Genomic DNA, 18,170 nt, shown 5'->3' with positions numbered 1-18,170 from the left:
GGAATATAAAAGATTCTCCGGTAACGACGGCGAAAGAATAACGTATAAATATCGAGGTTATAGTAGGAGTAGTCTCACTGAGAAGTCGAAGTGGAGCTGTGACAAAATTAGCTTCTTGAAAAGGAATTGTAGGGTTGTTTTTGCTAATAAATGGCAAAGGATTCAACACGGTATGTGTTAAACTATGAATTTGGATTCGAGAGTTTTTCAGATGCATAAACCTTTTTCTTCCTTAGATGAAATGCGGTTGGTTCATCTTTTCGATCGGGGTGTTTTCAAGAATCACGAAAAGTTGTGAATGCGAATTGTATTCGCCAAGATACGAATGAGGTTTAAGATAGACTCAAGTGGCAAACTTGAAGAATTGTTTAGTTTCATATGTTATAATCAACATTTTAATTCATTTTTTTAATTGTCCAATGTTGATAGTCCCAATCGATAGTCCACAGTTAACAGTACAATAATTCATATATAATTTAATTTATAATATTCGAATTAATTAATACGTATCGTGACCCGTGTACATGTCTCAGACTCGATCACAACTCAAAGTATATATATTATTTGAGAATCAACCTCAACCCTGTATAGCTAACTCCCGCATTACTGCATATAGAGTGTCTATGGTTATTCCAAATAATATATATAGATGCGTCGATATGATATGTCAAAACCTTGTATACGTGTCCCGATATTTAAAGTGCGTAAAAATAAATAACAGAAATTAAATGACGATAAATTAAATGCGTAAAGTAAATAACAGAAATTAAATGATGATAAATAAAATTGCGATAATTAAATTGCGATAAATAAAATGTAATCAGTTAGCTAGGAACAGTTAGCTGGAACAGTTAGCGTGGATTCTTAACAAAATTTCAATTAGTTAATTCGTTTGTTTCTAACAAATTTTATTTTGTCCAATGTTTTATTCATTATGCCACTTGTTGGATTCTGATAGGTCAAAATCCAAATATGAAATTGAACGAAAATGGATTCTGTGGTGAACGGATACGTATATCTATGGATACAAGTAGGATAGTGACTGACTGTTGAATCAGAGTCGAAGAATGTACCGTGTAGCTGATTAATGTGAAATCTAAATATTCCTCGGGTATTACCTACCCGTTAAAATATTTTCACCATTAACAGTTTGTACAAAAGAATTTTAATTACAATCTTTATGAAAATATATATTTGCATATATATTTTCTTCAGATGTAATCATGGATTTAATGAGTCAATAAGATATTAAACTCATTTGATTTACCATTAATACTAGATTACATAATCTCTAAAACTTTAGAAATTACATAATCGCCATGTCGAGCGAAGATAATCGATGTAGAACGATTCGTAGAACGATGATTATACTCGAGGTGCAGAATGAAATGGTGAGGCATGGATTGTTGAAACTTGGGTTATTGGTGGTACTGGTACCGTTGGTGCTGAAGCTGGTGATGTTACTGGTGTTGGTGATACTGCTGGTGCTTGCAAATTGTGTACCGTGCTCTCTAAAGTTAACACTCGAGCTCGGAGTTCTTTAACTTCTTCTACTAACCCTGGTTGGTTATCAGTATGAGGTAAAGGTCAGATATCTTCTCTAGTTCCGTTAATGGTAGCCTCAAGACGAAAAATTCTTGCAAAAAGGGTATAAACGGTGTTGCGAACAGGTTCGCCGGTGAGCGGGTCGAGCACTCCGACGTTAGGTGGTAAGTTCGGCTCGTGATATGGAGTACCTTCTTCATTTCTCCATAGGGTAAGTATTTCGCTAACCCATCCCCACTTTCTAAAGAAATCACGATAGTTGATCGGTTGGTGCGCTCCCGTCACGCTATCTTCGGAGTCAGAAGAACTTGGTCGATTCGTAGAGGCCATCGTACGCGATCACAGAAAAGATTTTTGGTATGAAAAGCTTAGTGACAGCAAATAATAGTTGGATGGTATTCTCAATGCATAATATGCATAGATATATATAGTACCAGGATCCCTTAAATTACGGAGAAATTTACGGAAGATATTAAGCAAAGTCTATCGTAATAGATACGCTAAGATATAAATTTGTCTATATACTATCTATGCAATAAAGGCAGTAAGGCATGTCTAGACTTAAGAATGGTAAGCAGGCAATTCCCTAAGGATGATAAGTAGATGATTTCCGACTAGAAATGATAAGCAAAACTTTTGACATGTAGACACGGTCAAAGTCCAGACTCATTAATGTATCCTAACAACTACTAGTCAGACACACTAATACAAGACCTGGTTCGCTAAGACCAAAGCTCTGATACCAACTGTAACAACCCGTCCTAATCCTCCTGGACGAAGTCATCAACATTTAGTTCCATTGCAATGATCGATTCCAAGATATGTCCTTAACATGAGCAAATGCACAGCGGAAGACTTAATTCGTACCTGAGAATAACATGCTTTAAAAAGTCAACATAAAGTTGGTGAGATATATAGGTTTGATGCTAGCAGCGTTATAACAATGGACCACAAGATTTCATATGTAAACATTTAAATAAAAATATTCTAAGTGGTTGAGCACTTGGTAACCATACTTAACATTTAATCACGTCGCATATTCCCTTTATTATGAAATCTTACTACACCGTACCAAGTGTAGTCACAAAACGAAGTACTGTGCAACCATTGAATACTGGTCGTCCAGTCCGGTTGGGGTTGTCAGGCCCGATAGATCTATCAACAGGATTCGCGTTTACAAAACCGCTGTAAATATTAGTTACCAAGCTACAGGGAAGTATGCCAGTGGTACAACTCAACGTAGAATATATTTTTCAGTTACTTGTGTCCATAACGTAAAACATAAAATACATGTATTCTCATCCCGAAATATTTAGAGTTTAAAAGTGGGACTATATACTCACCTAATGTATTTTGTAGTAAAAATACATATAACATCATTTAACATGAGCAAGGTTGGCCTTCGATTCACGAACCTATATCATTTGTATATTTGTTAATATACATATTTGTAATCAAACACATATGTATGTAAAGTTATTAGTTATATTCTTTTTATATATCTTTGTAGTTATTTAGAATTTATTCTAAACTTCATTAAAACATAATCTTTAATTATGTAAATCATATCTTAACTTATATGTTATATATATTTATCTTATATATTTCATTACAATAATTAATATCTATACTCTTAGTTGTTGATAAATGTAAATATAATAATAACAATTTTCTTAATTATAACTATAATTATAATGGTAATAATGATAACTAATGATTAAATGTCAAAATTTATAAAAATGAATATATTAGTTATGTTAATAATAATAATAATAATGGTTATATTCTTATAATTATGTTTGTAATATTAATTATGATACTAATAATAATTATATTTCTAATAATACTAATAACAATAATACATAGATAAAAATGACATTAATAATTAATAATACTAATAATAATTAATACTAATAATAATGGCACAAAGTTAAAAGGTTATACCCCTTGGAAAGCCTTTTATAAAAAGAAAACTTCATTCAAGACTCGAACCCTTGACCACTTGCTAACCCGAACACACACCCAACCATCCATCTGCGACTGTTTTTCTGTTATTCTACCCAATCCAACTATATTTAACCCATTATCAGTTTAGGCTAATTCATCTTCTCCTTTATTCAATTTACAGCCGTCCCGTAATTAAATCAATCAACCTTAACAAGTTACAGTTTTTAATTAAAATGTAAAATGAAACGTAATTACTCAGTTGATTGTTGAATTGGTTTTTAAAAAAAAAATAAATACATAAAAAAAAAAAAAGAACCGTCGCTGTTGAAGGTTTTTAAACTCAAACCTCAAACTCAGATTTTTGGATGTTTTAAACAATGATTTCAACACGAATTATATGGTAAATGATTCATGGAAACTATCTGAGTTATTAATTTCAACAGAAAAAAATACCTAGAACTCTAATTTCATCAAGAACAATTTAAAGAAAAAAATAGCTTTGACTCCTAAATCTGAATTTGTTAAGAAGATTTGAAAGATATAACTCTGCAGATAGATCGAACTGAAAATTCTATAACATGTTTACATTTATACATTTTTGATTTTGATTAGGATTCAGGGTGATTAAAAAAAAATTTATATCAGAGGTATACGACTTCACTTTTTGAAGTTGTTTTCTGTTTTTTTTTTTTAATCAAGGTGCAGATGTACCATGTATTTATGGTGCTGGAAAACGTGTTCTTTAACAGCAAAATAGATTCCCAAATCGGTTTATAACAGGAAAAGAAATGGACACTTAATCACGGATCACCAGTAAGAGAAAATAATAAAAGAATTCTGATTCAGATACTGTACTTGTTTGTATATATATATTTATTTTTATTTTTGTTTTATTATTTATATTCAATAAATATACATATATTAATATTAATAATACATTTAATAATAAATAATATTTGTATTATTAATAATAATTTTATTAATTTATTACTAATAATAATAATAATATTGATAATAATGATAATAATAAATAATGAGAATAAATTTTATAACCTTATTGTTGACAATAACCTAATACTAACGAATAGAAAAAAAAAAAATAACGATGTAAGTAATAATAAAATGTTAAGTTATATCAAATTTCATATATACATATAATAATATCTATGTATAGAATTCACATTCATATATTTTCAAATCGCAATATCTATAGTTATGTTTTATCAACTTTTGGTACTTAAATAAGTATATTATATTGAAACAACTAAATTTAAAGTATACATTTATATATATATATAAATATTTATTTACAAACAATTGTTCGTGAATCATCAGGCATGGTCAATGGTTAAACGATTACATAAATATAGTTTTCAAGGTTGTCAAGACTCAATATTACAAATTTTGCTTATCGTGTCGGAAACATATAGAGATTAAGGTTTAAATTTGGTCGGAAATTTCCGGGTCGTTACATTTTTGATGTTACAGGTGCTGTTGATTCTGATGATACTGACGGCACTGACTGTGTTGATGATGCTACGGTCCTGTTGATGCTGTTGGTAAAACAATTCTAGCTTGTAAATCGTACACCATTTTCGATCAAAGTTTCTACTCTACCATCTCCGTTCACTCATCTGATTTACGGTCAGAATTAAATAATCTCTAAGATTTTGGAGATTACATAACTGCCACAGAGATATCTCTTCAATGAATTTTATGAATTAATACTTCATCGTTTGCTGTTGTTGATATTCCTGGATATTTACAGGGCGTATGACGTTGATGTTTGAGATACAGATTGTGATGTTGCGGTGTGGGATGTGGATGTTGTTGTTGGTGGTGGTGATGGTAATGTTGGTGTTGCTGATGGTGGTACTGTTTATGCTGCTAGTGCTGCTGCTGGTATTTGTAACCTTTGCACCATATTCTCCAAAGCCACTACCAGAGCGCGAAGCTCGTTGACTTCTTCTATTACACAGGGGTGATTGTTGGTTCGGATGAGCGGATAAATAAAATCTAGAATTTGGTGTAGTATGTAATCGTGATGAGATACTCTAGAAATAAGAGAGAAAATGGTGTTTCGGATAGGTTCACCGGTAAGCGCTTCAGGTTCTTCGCCAAGAGGGCAATGTGGTGGATGGAAGGGATCACCTTATTCTTTTCTCCAATGATTAAGGAGGCTACGAACCCATCCCCAATTCATCCAGAATAGATGATGACTAATTGGTTGATCCATTCCGGTCACACTGCTTTCGGAACTTGAGTGGGATTCCATTTCGGAATCTGAGGGACTTGAACTAATGACGAATTCCATTTCGTACGCTTGAATAAAGAATTTTTCTATATGAAATGATTTTCCGGCTATCGGGTGGTATTCTAATTATATATAGCAAAAGGTTTCGTAGATTACGGAGGAATTTACGGAATATGTCAGACAAAGTTTACAGTAACAGATACGCTAAGATATGAATTAGCAGATACGCTAAGATATGAATTTTGTCTATACACTATTCATGCAATCAATGCAATAAATGTGTCTAGACTAAGAATGATAAGCAGGTAATTTCCGACAAAAATGATGAGCAAAACTTTTGACATGCAGACACGATCGAAGTTCAGACTCACTAATGCATCCTAACGACTATCAGTTAGACACACTAATGGAGACCTGGTTCGCTAAGACCACCGCTCTGATACCAACTGAAAGGACCCGTTCATATACATTATAAACGATTCATAATAGTTGATTTCATCGCGAGGTATTTGACCTCTATATGATACATTTTACAAACATTGCATTCGTTTTTAAAAGACAAACTTTCTTTACAACGAAAGTTGACGGCATGCACACCATTTCATAATACATCCAACTATAATTGGCTTAATAATAATCTTGATGAACTCAATGACTTGAATGCAACGTCTTTCAAAATATGCCATGAATGACTCCAAGTAATATCCTTAAAATGAGCTAATGTACAGCAGAAGATTTCTTTAATACCTGAGAATAAACATGCTTTAAAGTATCAACCAAAAGGTTGGTGAGTTCATAGGTTTATCATAACAATCATTTCAATATATTAATAGACCACAAGATTTCCGTTTATAAATATATGTACACTCACAAGTGTATAAAAGTATTCTATAAATAACCTCGAAGTACTAAAGCATCCCATAGTCAGGATGGGGTTTGTCAAGCCCAATAGATCTATCTTTAGGATTCGCACCTACCGTACATAGACAAGTAGTTTAATGTTACCAAGCTAAGGGTATATTTCTGGTTTAAACCCACGTAGAATTAGTTTTAGTACTTGTGCCTATTTCGTAAAACATTTATAAAAACAGCGCATGTATTCTCAGTCCCAAAAATATATATAAAAGGGAGCAAATGAAACTCACCATACTGTATTTCGTAGTAAAAATACATATAACGTCATTTAACAAGTGCAAGGTTGGCCTCAGATTCACGAACGTATCAATATTGAGATTCAATATTGCAGGAAAGTACGTAGACGCAACGGAGATGATAAACACTAGATTGACCTCACGAGCATACCCATGAACCATACCCATCACCTCCATAGCTATAACCCATAATTTCCTTAGCTTCGACTCATTAAAAAAAAAACTATTTTGAAATCACTCGGACAGCACTCCGTCGTAATATTTTATGTATACTAATAATATCTTGAAATAATACAGAGCAAATATATATATATATATAAATCGATTGAGAGAGTTTAGAGAAATATATTTTCAAGTTTCTATAAAATAATGAAACCTATTGAATTCTATTTATAATAGATTTATGAATTATTAAAGTGAATTATTAAAGTATGAATTATTAAAGTGAATTATTAAAGTATGAATTATTAAAGTGAATTATTAAAGTATGAATTATTAAAGTGAATTATTAAAGTTTGAATTATTAAAGTGAATTATTAAAGTATGAATTATTAAAGTGAATTATTAAAGTTAAAGTAAAAGTAAAGTAAAGGTAAAGTTAAAGTATAGTAAAAGTATATAAACTATGTATGTATAATGCGCGTATAAATATATATAATATTAATTTAAATCGTTATATATATTTAATGAAATAAAATATAAATATCGTTATATTTATTATACTGGTTAAGTAATGAGTTGTCAAAAGTGATTCTAGATATTTATAAAAGTTATATACGTTTTAATAATAAAGTTCTTTTTAAACTGAAAACGTCATTGTACACTTGGAAATAGATTAATAGAATATTATGGAAACCAATTCTCCACTAACTTTTGTCTAACTTTTGTAAATGACACTTTATGTTTTTATTTATAAATAGCTTTACAAATTATTCTGAATATCGTTAAGAGGAATAGATTTTCTCAAATCATAGTGGACCTCTCAACAGAGACTTGTAATCATAATTCAATGTTTCTGATAATTCAATCATTTAATATATATTTTTTTTTAATTTCGTCAAAAATCATATTGAAACAAATACGTTCGTGTAAAGTATTATACGTTTAATACTTTAATAATATTCTCAAGTTATAATATATATATACATATACATATCTATTTATATATAACGGTTCGTGAATCGTCGGAATTTGGTCGAGGTTATAATGAATGTATGAACACAGTTTAAAATTCTTGAGATTTAACTTAACAAACTTTGCTTATCGTGTCGGAATAATATAAAGATTAAAGTTTAAATTTGGTCGGAAATTTCCGGGTCATCACAAATTAGGGTGTCTGTTCCCTAATTCTTAGATTACCAGACTTAATAAAAAGGGGCATATTCAATTTCGATAATTCAACCATAGAATGTAGTTTCACGTAATTGTGTCTATTTTGTAAATCATTTATAAAACCTGCATGTATTCTCATCCCAAAAATATTAGATTTTAAAAGTGGGACTATAACTCACTTTCACAGATATTTCCTTCCTCGGAAATAAGACTTGGCCACGGATCGATTCACGAACCTATACAAATATGTACATATATATCAAAGTATGATCAAAATATAATTACAACCATTTTTATTATGTTTTAAAGATTTGAGTGTATTAAGTCAGCTGTCCTCGTTAGTAACCTACAACTAGTTGTCCACAGTTAGATGTACAGAAATAAATCGATATATATTATCTTGAATCAATCCACGACCCAGTGTATACACGTCTTAGGCTAGATCACAACTCAACGTATATATATTTTTAGAATCAACCTCAACCCTGTATAGCTAACTCCAACATTACTGCATATAGAGTGTCTATGGTTGTTCCAAATAATATATATACATGGGTCGATATGATATGTCAAAACATTTGCATACGTGTCTATGGTATCCCAAGATTACATAATATATTAGAATACATGTATAATACAATATAAGTTAGCTAGGATATGATTTGTATAGATTTGTTAAACATTTCCCGTAGCTAAAAAGATCAAAAATATCCAATCTTGTTTTACCCATAACTTCTTCATTTTAAATCCATTTTGAGTGAATCAAATTGCTATGGTTTCATATTGAACTCTAATTTAAGAATCAAAATAGAAAAGGTATAGGTTTATAGTCAGAAATTTAAGTTACATGTCAATTACTAAAGAGGTAGTCATTTCCGTCGAAAGAACGACATCTTGATGACCATTTTGAAAAACATACTTTCACTTTGAGTTTAACCAAGATTTTTGGATATAGTTTCATGTTCATATGAAAAATCATTTTCAAAGAAGAACAACTTTTAAATCAAAGTTTATCATAGTTTTTAATTATCCAAACCAAAATAGCCCCCGGTTTCACTACGACGGCGTATATCCGATTTTATGGTGTTCATCGTGTTTCCAGGTTTTAAATCATTAAGTTAGCATCTCATATAGATATAGAACATGTGTTTAGTTTATTTTAAAAGTCAAGTTAGAAGGATTAACTTTTGTTTGCGAACAAGTTTAGAATTAACTAAACTATGTTCTAGTGATTACAAGTTTAAACCTTCGAATAAGATAGCTTTATATGTATGAATCGAATGATGTTATGAACATCATTACTACCTCAAGTTTTCTGGATAAAACTACTGGAAATGAGAAAAATGGATCTAGCTTTAAAGGATCCTTGGATGGCTTGAGAGTTATTGAAGCAGAATCATGACACGAAAATAGTTCAAGTAAGATTTTCACTCGAAATAAGATTGTTATAGTTGTAGAAATTGAATCAAAGTTTGAATATGAATATTACCTTGAATTAGAAAGATAACCTACTGTAAATAACAAAGGTCCCTTGATCTTAGATGATTACTTGGAATGGATTAGAAAGCTTGGAAGTAGACTTGCAAACTAGGAAGTATTCTTGATTTTTATGAAACTATACTTATGGAATTTATGAAGAACACTTAGAACTTGAATATGGAACTTGAGAGAGATCAATTAGATGAAGAAAATTGAAGAATGAAAGTGTTTGTAGGTGTTTTTGGTCGTTGGTATATGGATTAGATATAAAGGATATGTAATTTTGTTTTCATGTAAATAAGTCATGAATGATTACTAATTTTTTTGTAATTTTATGAGATATTTCATGCTATTTGCCAAATGATGGTTTCCATATGTGTTAGGTGACTCACATGGGCTACTAAGAGCTGATCATTGGAGTGTATATACCAATAGTACATACATCTAAAAGCTGTGTATTGTACGAGTACGAATACGGGTGCGTACGAGTAGAATTGTTGATGAAACTGAACGAGGATGTAATTGTAAGCATTTTTGTTAAGTAGAAGTACTTTTATATGTATCTTGAAGTCTTTAAAAAGTGTAAGAATACATATCAAAACACAACATGTATATACATTCTAATGGAGTCGTTAAGTCTTCGTTAGTCGTTACATGTAAGTGTTGTTTTGAAACCTTTAAGTTAACGATCTCAATTAATGTTGTTAACACAATTTTTATTATATCAAATGAGATGTTAAATTATTATATTATCATGATATTATGATGTATGAATATTTTAGTATGATATATATACAGCTAAATGTCGTTACAACGATAATCGTTACATATATGTCTCGTTTTGAAATTATTAAGTTAGTAGTCTTATTTTTACATATGTAGTTCATTGTTAATACACTTAATGATATATTTACTTATCATTTAACATAATTAACCAAGTGTATCAATATCTTAATATGATTCATATGTACCTAGTAAGACGTTGTTATAACGATAATTGTTATATATATCGTTTTCGACTTTCTTAATTTAATAGTCTCATTTTTATGTATATAACTCATTGTTAAAATACCTAATGAGATACTTACTTATAATAAAATCATGTTAACTATATATATAACCATATATATGTCATCGTATAGTTTTTACAAGTTTTAACGTTCGTGAATCACCGGTCAACTTGGGTGGTCAATTGTCTATATGAAACCTATTTCAATTAATCAAGTCTTAACAAGTTTGATTGCTTAACACGTTGGAAACATTTAGTCATGTAAATATCAATCTCAATTAATATATATAAACATGGAAAAATTCGGGTCACTACAATATCATAGAGTCTTTGCTTAATGAATTGGAGTGGAGTTTTCGGTAAATTTACCAATCCCGGTTCGCTGATGGGGTGATGCAACGAATGATGAAGGGTTTATTAACAATTGATGCCACTCGAGAGTTGCCTTTTTGAAATGCTTGGATATTCAACTAAACTTTGAGTTTGTATTTCAGTTAAAATTGTGGCAGGAAACCATTCTTTTTTGCTAAAAATCTTGAGATTCCTATGTTTCCACAACATATAACCACAAGTTCATTTGGTAGCTTGCCAAATAGTAGCACCCGAAGCATTGTTCATGAATGGTTGGTTAGTAGAGAAAGCTTCTTCCATGTTGAAATTAAAGGTTAGTGACATCGGCTAAAAAGTCACTTTTTCATCCCGATATTAAGGCCCCAAAACAATAAAGTTCCAAAATTTATCGCCAAAATACCCACTTCGTTGGTTAAAATTGAAGAACAAGTGATTACGAAGATGATACAAAAAGAATCAAGAGAATCAGAGCTAAAACGAAGATTCTAGAGCGAAAACGGTGAAAGACAAGAAATCAAGTTATGATCCAGCAAATAAGCAAGCCAAATGACCTACCAAATGGGCTGCCAAATGGCCTGCCACTATAGAAAACGGTTTGCCACACGGTGAAGGCAAACGGGCACAAGAAATGGGCCACCAGGCAAACGGCCCCTGCAAATGGCCTGCCAAACGGCCTACCAAACGGCCTGCCAGCCGTTTGCAGGCCAATTTCACTTCTATTTAAAGGGTATTTGTCATCCATTTTTACATACACTTCAATTCACTTCTTTCTCTCTCTTTCTACAATATTAGTCATACTTTCAAGGTCTTCAACTCTGTGCGAGAAATCTAGTACCCGGAGAAGAACGCCGAAGATTGTATTAGGAGCGGTCTGGAGTTTGAAGTTGTCACTTTCGTATTCAGAACTCGTTTAATCTACCAGTACTCATATCCTTTGTCTTTATATAATGTTTTCCATTATTATGCTTTGTGATATTGTTGCCATGATTAGCGAGTAGTTATCTTTAGTGTATGCTATGATGTAGTCAGTTATAATGCCGAAATAATATTATGGCTTTCGTATGTTGTCGAGATGCTTTCCGATTTTGCTTGAAACTCAATCGCTTTTACAACTAATAGAACGTAGTTATTGGCTCTGTTATTGAGAAGTCGCGAACCCCGATTCAGAGTACACTATTTGTGTCACCCCTTGGTAAGAGAAATTTATCGGATACAACGTAAGTTTGACTGAGGCACATCGGTTGTAGTAAGCCCACCGAGCCTTGGACTCTGATTGAGGACTCTTTCGTAGTGAAACATCTAACTAGACCCCTAGTACATTGTCAGTCACAAAGGGAAGAAGTTCGTTTGGGCAGCCGAGCAAGAGTCGGCATTCCAAACCCTGAAGCAGAAGTTAACCATCGCACCTTTCTTATCCCTTCCCGAAGGTAGTGATGACTTCGTTGTATATTGTGATGCCTCGAAACAAGGTTTTAGGTGTGTATTGATGCAACGGAAGAAGGTTATTGCTTACGCCTCCCGACAAATGAAGATTCACGAGCGAAACTACACGACTCACGATCTCGAGCTTGGAGCCATTGTCTTTGCACTCAAACTGTGGAGACACTATCTGTATGGAACCAAGAGCACTATCTTCACCGACCGCAAAAGCCTCCAACACATATTCGATCAGAAGCAACTGAACATAAGACAGTGACGGTGGATCGAGACGTTGAAAGATTATGATTGTGAACTTCGCTACCACCCTGGCAAGGCAAATGTTGTAACCGATGCCTTGAGCCGAAAGGAAAAAATGGTACCTCTTAGTGTCTGAGCCTTGAATGTCACCATTCACACGAATCTCAATAGCCAAATCCGTGTAGCTCAAGAGGAGGCTCTCAAGGAATAGAATATTTCTCATGAGCACTTGAACATTCTCGTCTCTCGATTCGAGGTTAAGGAGACTGGACTCCGATATTTTGCCGGAAGAATTTTGGTGCCTAGTTATGGGGATTTACGAAGCCTTATTCTCGACGAAGCCCACAAGTCAAGGTATTCGATTCATCTAGGAGCTGGTAAGATGTACCACGACCTCAAGGAGCAATATTGGTGGCCAAACCTCAAGAAGGATGTTGCGACTTACGTTGGAAAGTGTTTAACTTGTTCTAAGATCAAGGCCGAACATCAGAGGCCATCCGGGTTACTTCAGCAACCCGAGATCCCGCAATGGAAGTGGGAGGGAATAACGATGGAATTCATCACGAAGCTACCGAAAACGGTAGGCGATTATGATACCATCTGGGTTATTATTGACCGTCTTACCAAATCTGTTCACTTCCTAGCCATGAAGGAAACCGATACAATGAAGGGACTGGCGCAGCTATACATAAAGGAAATTGTATCTCGTCACGGTGTACCCTTATCGATTATTTCTGTAGTGACCCGAACTTTTCCATGTTTATATATATTAATTGAGATTGATATTTACATGATTAAATGTTTCCAACATGTTAAGTAATCAAACTTGTTAAGACTTGATTAATTGAAATATGTTTCATATAGACAATTGACCACCCAAGTTGATCGGTGATTCACGAACGTTAAAACTTGTAAAAACTATATGATGACATATATATGGATATATATATATAGTTAACATGATACTATGATAAGAAAACATATCATAAAGTATATTAACAATGAACTACATATGTAAAAACAAGACTACTAACTTAATGATTTTTAAACGAGACATATATGTAACGATTATCGTTGTAAAGACATTTAATGTATATATATATATCATATTAAGAGATATTCATACATGATAATATCATGATAATATAATAATTTAAAATCTCATTTGATATTATAAACATTGGGTTAACAACATTTAACAAGATCGTTAACCTAAAGGTTTCAAAACAACACTTACATGTAACGACTAACGATGACTTAACGACTCAGTTAAAATGTATATACATGTAGTGTTTTAATATGTATTTATACACTTTTGAAAGACTTCAATACACTTATCAAAATACTTCTACTTAACAAAAATGCTTACAATTACATCCTCGTTCAGTTTCATCAACAATTCTACTCGTATGCACCCGTATTCGTACTCGTACAATACACAGCTTTTAGATGTATGTACTATTGGTATATACACTCCAATGATCAGCTCTTAGCAGCCCATGTGAGTCACCTAACACATGTGGGAACCATCATTTGGCAACTAGCATGAAATATCTCATAAAATTACAAAAATATGAGTAATCATTCATGACTTATTTACATGAAAACAAAATTACATATCCTTTATATCTAATCCATACACCAACGACCAAAAACACCTACAAACACTTTCATTCTTCAATTTTCTTCATCTAATTGATCTCTCTCAAGTTCTATCTTCAAGTTCTAAGTGTTCTTCATAAATTCCAAAAGTTCTAGTTTCATAAAATCAAGAATACTTTCAAGTTTGCTAGCTCACTTCCAATCTTGTAAGGTGATCATCCAACCTCAAGAAATATTTGTTTCTTACAGTAGGTTATCATTCTAATACAAGGTAATAATCATATTCAAACTTTGGTTCAATTTCTATAACTATAACAATCTTATTTCAAGTGATGATCTTACTTGAACTTGTTTTCGTGTCATGATTCTGCTTCAAGAACTTCGAGCCATCCAAGGATCCATTGAAGCTAGATCCATTTTTCTCTTTTCCAGTAGGTTTATCCAAGGAAATTAAGGTAGTAATGATGTTCATAACATCATTCAATTCATACATATAAAGCTATCTTATTCGAAGGTTTAAACTTGTAATCACTAGAACATAGTTTAGTTAATTCTAAACTTGTTCGCAAACAAAAGTTAATCCTTCTAACTTGACTTTTAAAATCAACTAAACACATGTTCTATATCTATATGATATGCTAACTTAATGATTTAAAACCTGGAAACACGAAAAACACCGTAAAACCGGATTTACGCCGTCGTAGTAACACCGCGGGCTGTTTTGGGTTAGTTAATTAAAAACTATGATAAACTTTGATTTAAAAGTTGTTATTCTGAGAAAATGATTTTTATTATGAACATGAAACTATATCCAAAAATTATGGTTAAACTCAAAGTGGAAGTATGTTTTCTAAAATGGTCATCTAGACGTCGTTCTTTCGACTGAAATGACTACCTTTACAAAAACGACTTGTAACTTATTTTTCCGACTATAAACCTATACTTTTTCTGTTTAGATTCATAAAATAAAGTTCAATATGAAATCATAGCAATTTGATTCACTCAAAACGGATTTAAAATGAAGAAGTTATGGGTAAAACAAGATTGGATAATTTTTCTCATTTTAGCTACGTGAAAATTGGTAACAAATCTATTCCAACCATAACTTAATCAACTTGTATTGTATATTATGTAATCTTGAGATACCATAGACACGTATACAATGTTTCGACCTATCATGTCGACACATCTATATATATTTCGGAACAACCATAGACACTCTATATGTGAATGTTGGAGTTAGCTATACAGGGTTGAGGTTGATTCCAAAATATATATAGTTTGAGTTGTGATCAATACTGAGATACGTATACACTGGGTCGTGGATTGATTCAAGATAATATTTATCGATTTATTTCTGTACATCTAACTGTGGACAACTAGTTATAGGTTACTAACGAGGACAGCTGACTTAATAAACTTAAAACATCAAAATATATTAAAAGTGTTGTAAATATATTTTGAACATACTTTAATATATATGTATATATTGTTATAGGTTCGTGAATCAACAGTGGCCAAGTCTTACTTCCCGACGAAGTAAAAATCTGTGAAAGTGAGTTATAGTCCCACTTTTAAAATCTAATATTTTTGGGATGAGAATACATGCAGGTTTTATAAATGATTTACAAAATAGACACAAGTACGTGAAACTACATTCTATGGTTGAATTATCGAAATCGAATATGCCCCTTTTTATTAAGTCTGGTAATCTAAGAATTAGGGAACAGACACCCTAATTGACGCGAATCCTAAAGATAGATCTATTGGGCCTAACAAACCCCATCCAAAGTACCGGATGCTTTAGTACTTCGAAATTTATATCATATCCGAAGGGTGTCCCGGAATGATGGGGATATTCTTATATATGCATCTTGTTATTGTCGGTTACCAGGTGTTCACCATATGAATGATTTTTATCTCTATGTATGGGATGTGTATTGAAATATGAAATCTTGTGGTCTATTGTTACGATTTGATATATATAGGTTAAACCTATAACTCACCAACATTTTTGTTGACGTTTAAAGCATGTTTATTCTCAGGTGAATATTAAGAGCTTCCGCTGTTGCATACTAAAATAAGGACAAGATTTGGAGTCCATGTTTGTATGATATTGTGTAAAAACTGCATTCAAGAAACTGATTTCGATGTAACATATTTGTATTGTAAACCATTATGTAATGGTCGTGTGTAAACAGGATATTTTAGATTATCATTATTTGATAATCTACGTAAAGCTTTTTAAACCTTTATTTATGAAATAAAGGTTATGGTTTGTTTTAAAAATGAATGCAGTCTTTGAAAAACGTCTCATATAGAGGTCAAAACCTCGCAACGAAATCAATTAATATGGAACGTTTTTAATCAATAAGAACGGGACATTTCAGTTGGTATCCGAGCGTTGGTCTTAGAGAACCAGAAAATTTGCATTAGTGTGTCTTATCGAGTTTGTTAGGATGCATTAGTGAGTCTGGACTTCGACCGTGTTTTCTTTAAAAATGATTGCTTAACATTTTTATTGGAAACTATATATTTTTAACATATGAATATTATGTGATATATTAATCTCTTAACGTGTTTGATATTATGTGATAGATGTCTACCTCTAGAACAAGTCCCATTGACTCACCTAATAATAATGAAGAGTCAAATGTAAATTGGAATGATTTGTGGACTGATTCACAAGTTCCCGAAGAGGAACCGGAAGAAGAGTCGGAACCGGAAGAAGAATCGAAACCGGAAGAAGAATCGGAACCGGATGAAGAAATAGAACCGGTGGGGGAAATAATAAAACGGTTAAGTAAAAGAAAATCCTCAACCAACCGACCAAAGTTAATTATGGTCAATGGTGTTTCCGCCAAGGAAGCAAAATATTGGGAGGATTACCAATTCTCCGATGAATCGGATTCCGACGAGAATTCCGATGATGTTATAGAAATTACCCCAACTGAATTTAAAAAGGCAAAAGAAAATAATAAGGGAAAGGGCATAAAAATAGAGAAATCTAATTCCAACCCCGATGAACTTTATATGTATCGTCAACCCCCGAAGTCCTTAAGTTGTAACAATGACCCGGGAACCTCTAAACCACCAGGTTTTTCTAAACCAATGTGGACAACGACGGCTCGTATTAGGGGAACATCATATATCCCTAGAAACTTGGCAAAACGAACCAAAACTGAAGAAGAAGAAACGAGCGAGTCGGAATAAGATAGTTGTATTCGTGTGGTGTAATATATGTAATATAGTGTTCTTATGCTTTATGATATATGTAAAAATTGCTTGTATTAATAAGTATTTTATTATGAAACTAACTCTTGTCTATTTTACAGTTTAAAAACACAAAATGGATAGACAACCCAATATTTTAAGAGACCTACCCGGAGACATGATTGATGAAATCTTGTCTAGAGTCGGCCAGAATTCTTCGGCACAACTATTTAAGGCGAGATCAGTTTGTAAGACATTCGAAGAACGTTCCAAGAATGTCTTGGTTTATAAGAGACTTTCGTTTGAAAGATGGGGGATATCACATTGGGAAACCCATAAGTTACGATGTGTTTACTTTGACGCATATATTGCGGGGAACCCAAATGCTATTTTACGCAACGGGTTAAGAAATTATTTTGACTCAATATATCCGAATATTGGACTTCGTGATTTAGAAAAAGCGGCTAACATGCAACATAAAGAAGCATGTTATGCTTACGGATTAGTAATGTTCGCTTCTCACCAAAGTGAGAACAAGAACATCGGGCTACAACTATTAAACAAAACGTTTCCACAAGTGACGGAGTCGGTAATTGGGGTAAGAAATGAG

The sequence above is a fragment of the Rutidosis leptorrhynchoides genome, chromosome 10, assembly GCF_046630445.1.
Source record: "Rutidosis leptorrhynchoides isolate AG116_Rl617_1_P2 chromosome 10, CSIRO_AGI_Rlap_v1, whole genome shotgun sequence".
NCBI lineage: Eukaryota > Viridiplantae > Streptophyta > Magnoliopsida > Asterales > Asteraceae > Rutidosis > Rutidosis leptorrhynchoides.
Note: the sequence above shows the minus strand (reverse complement) of the source record.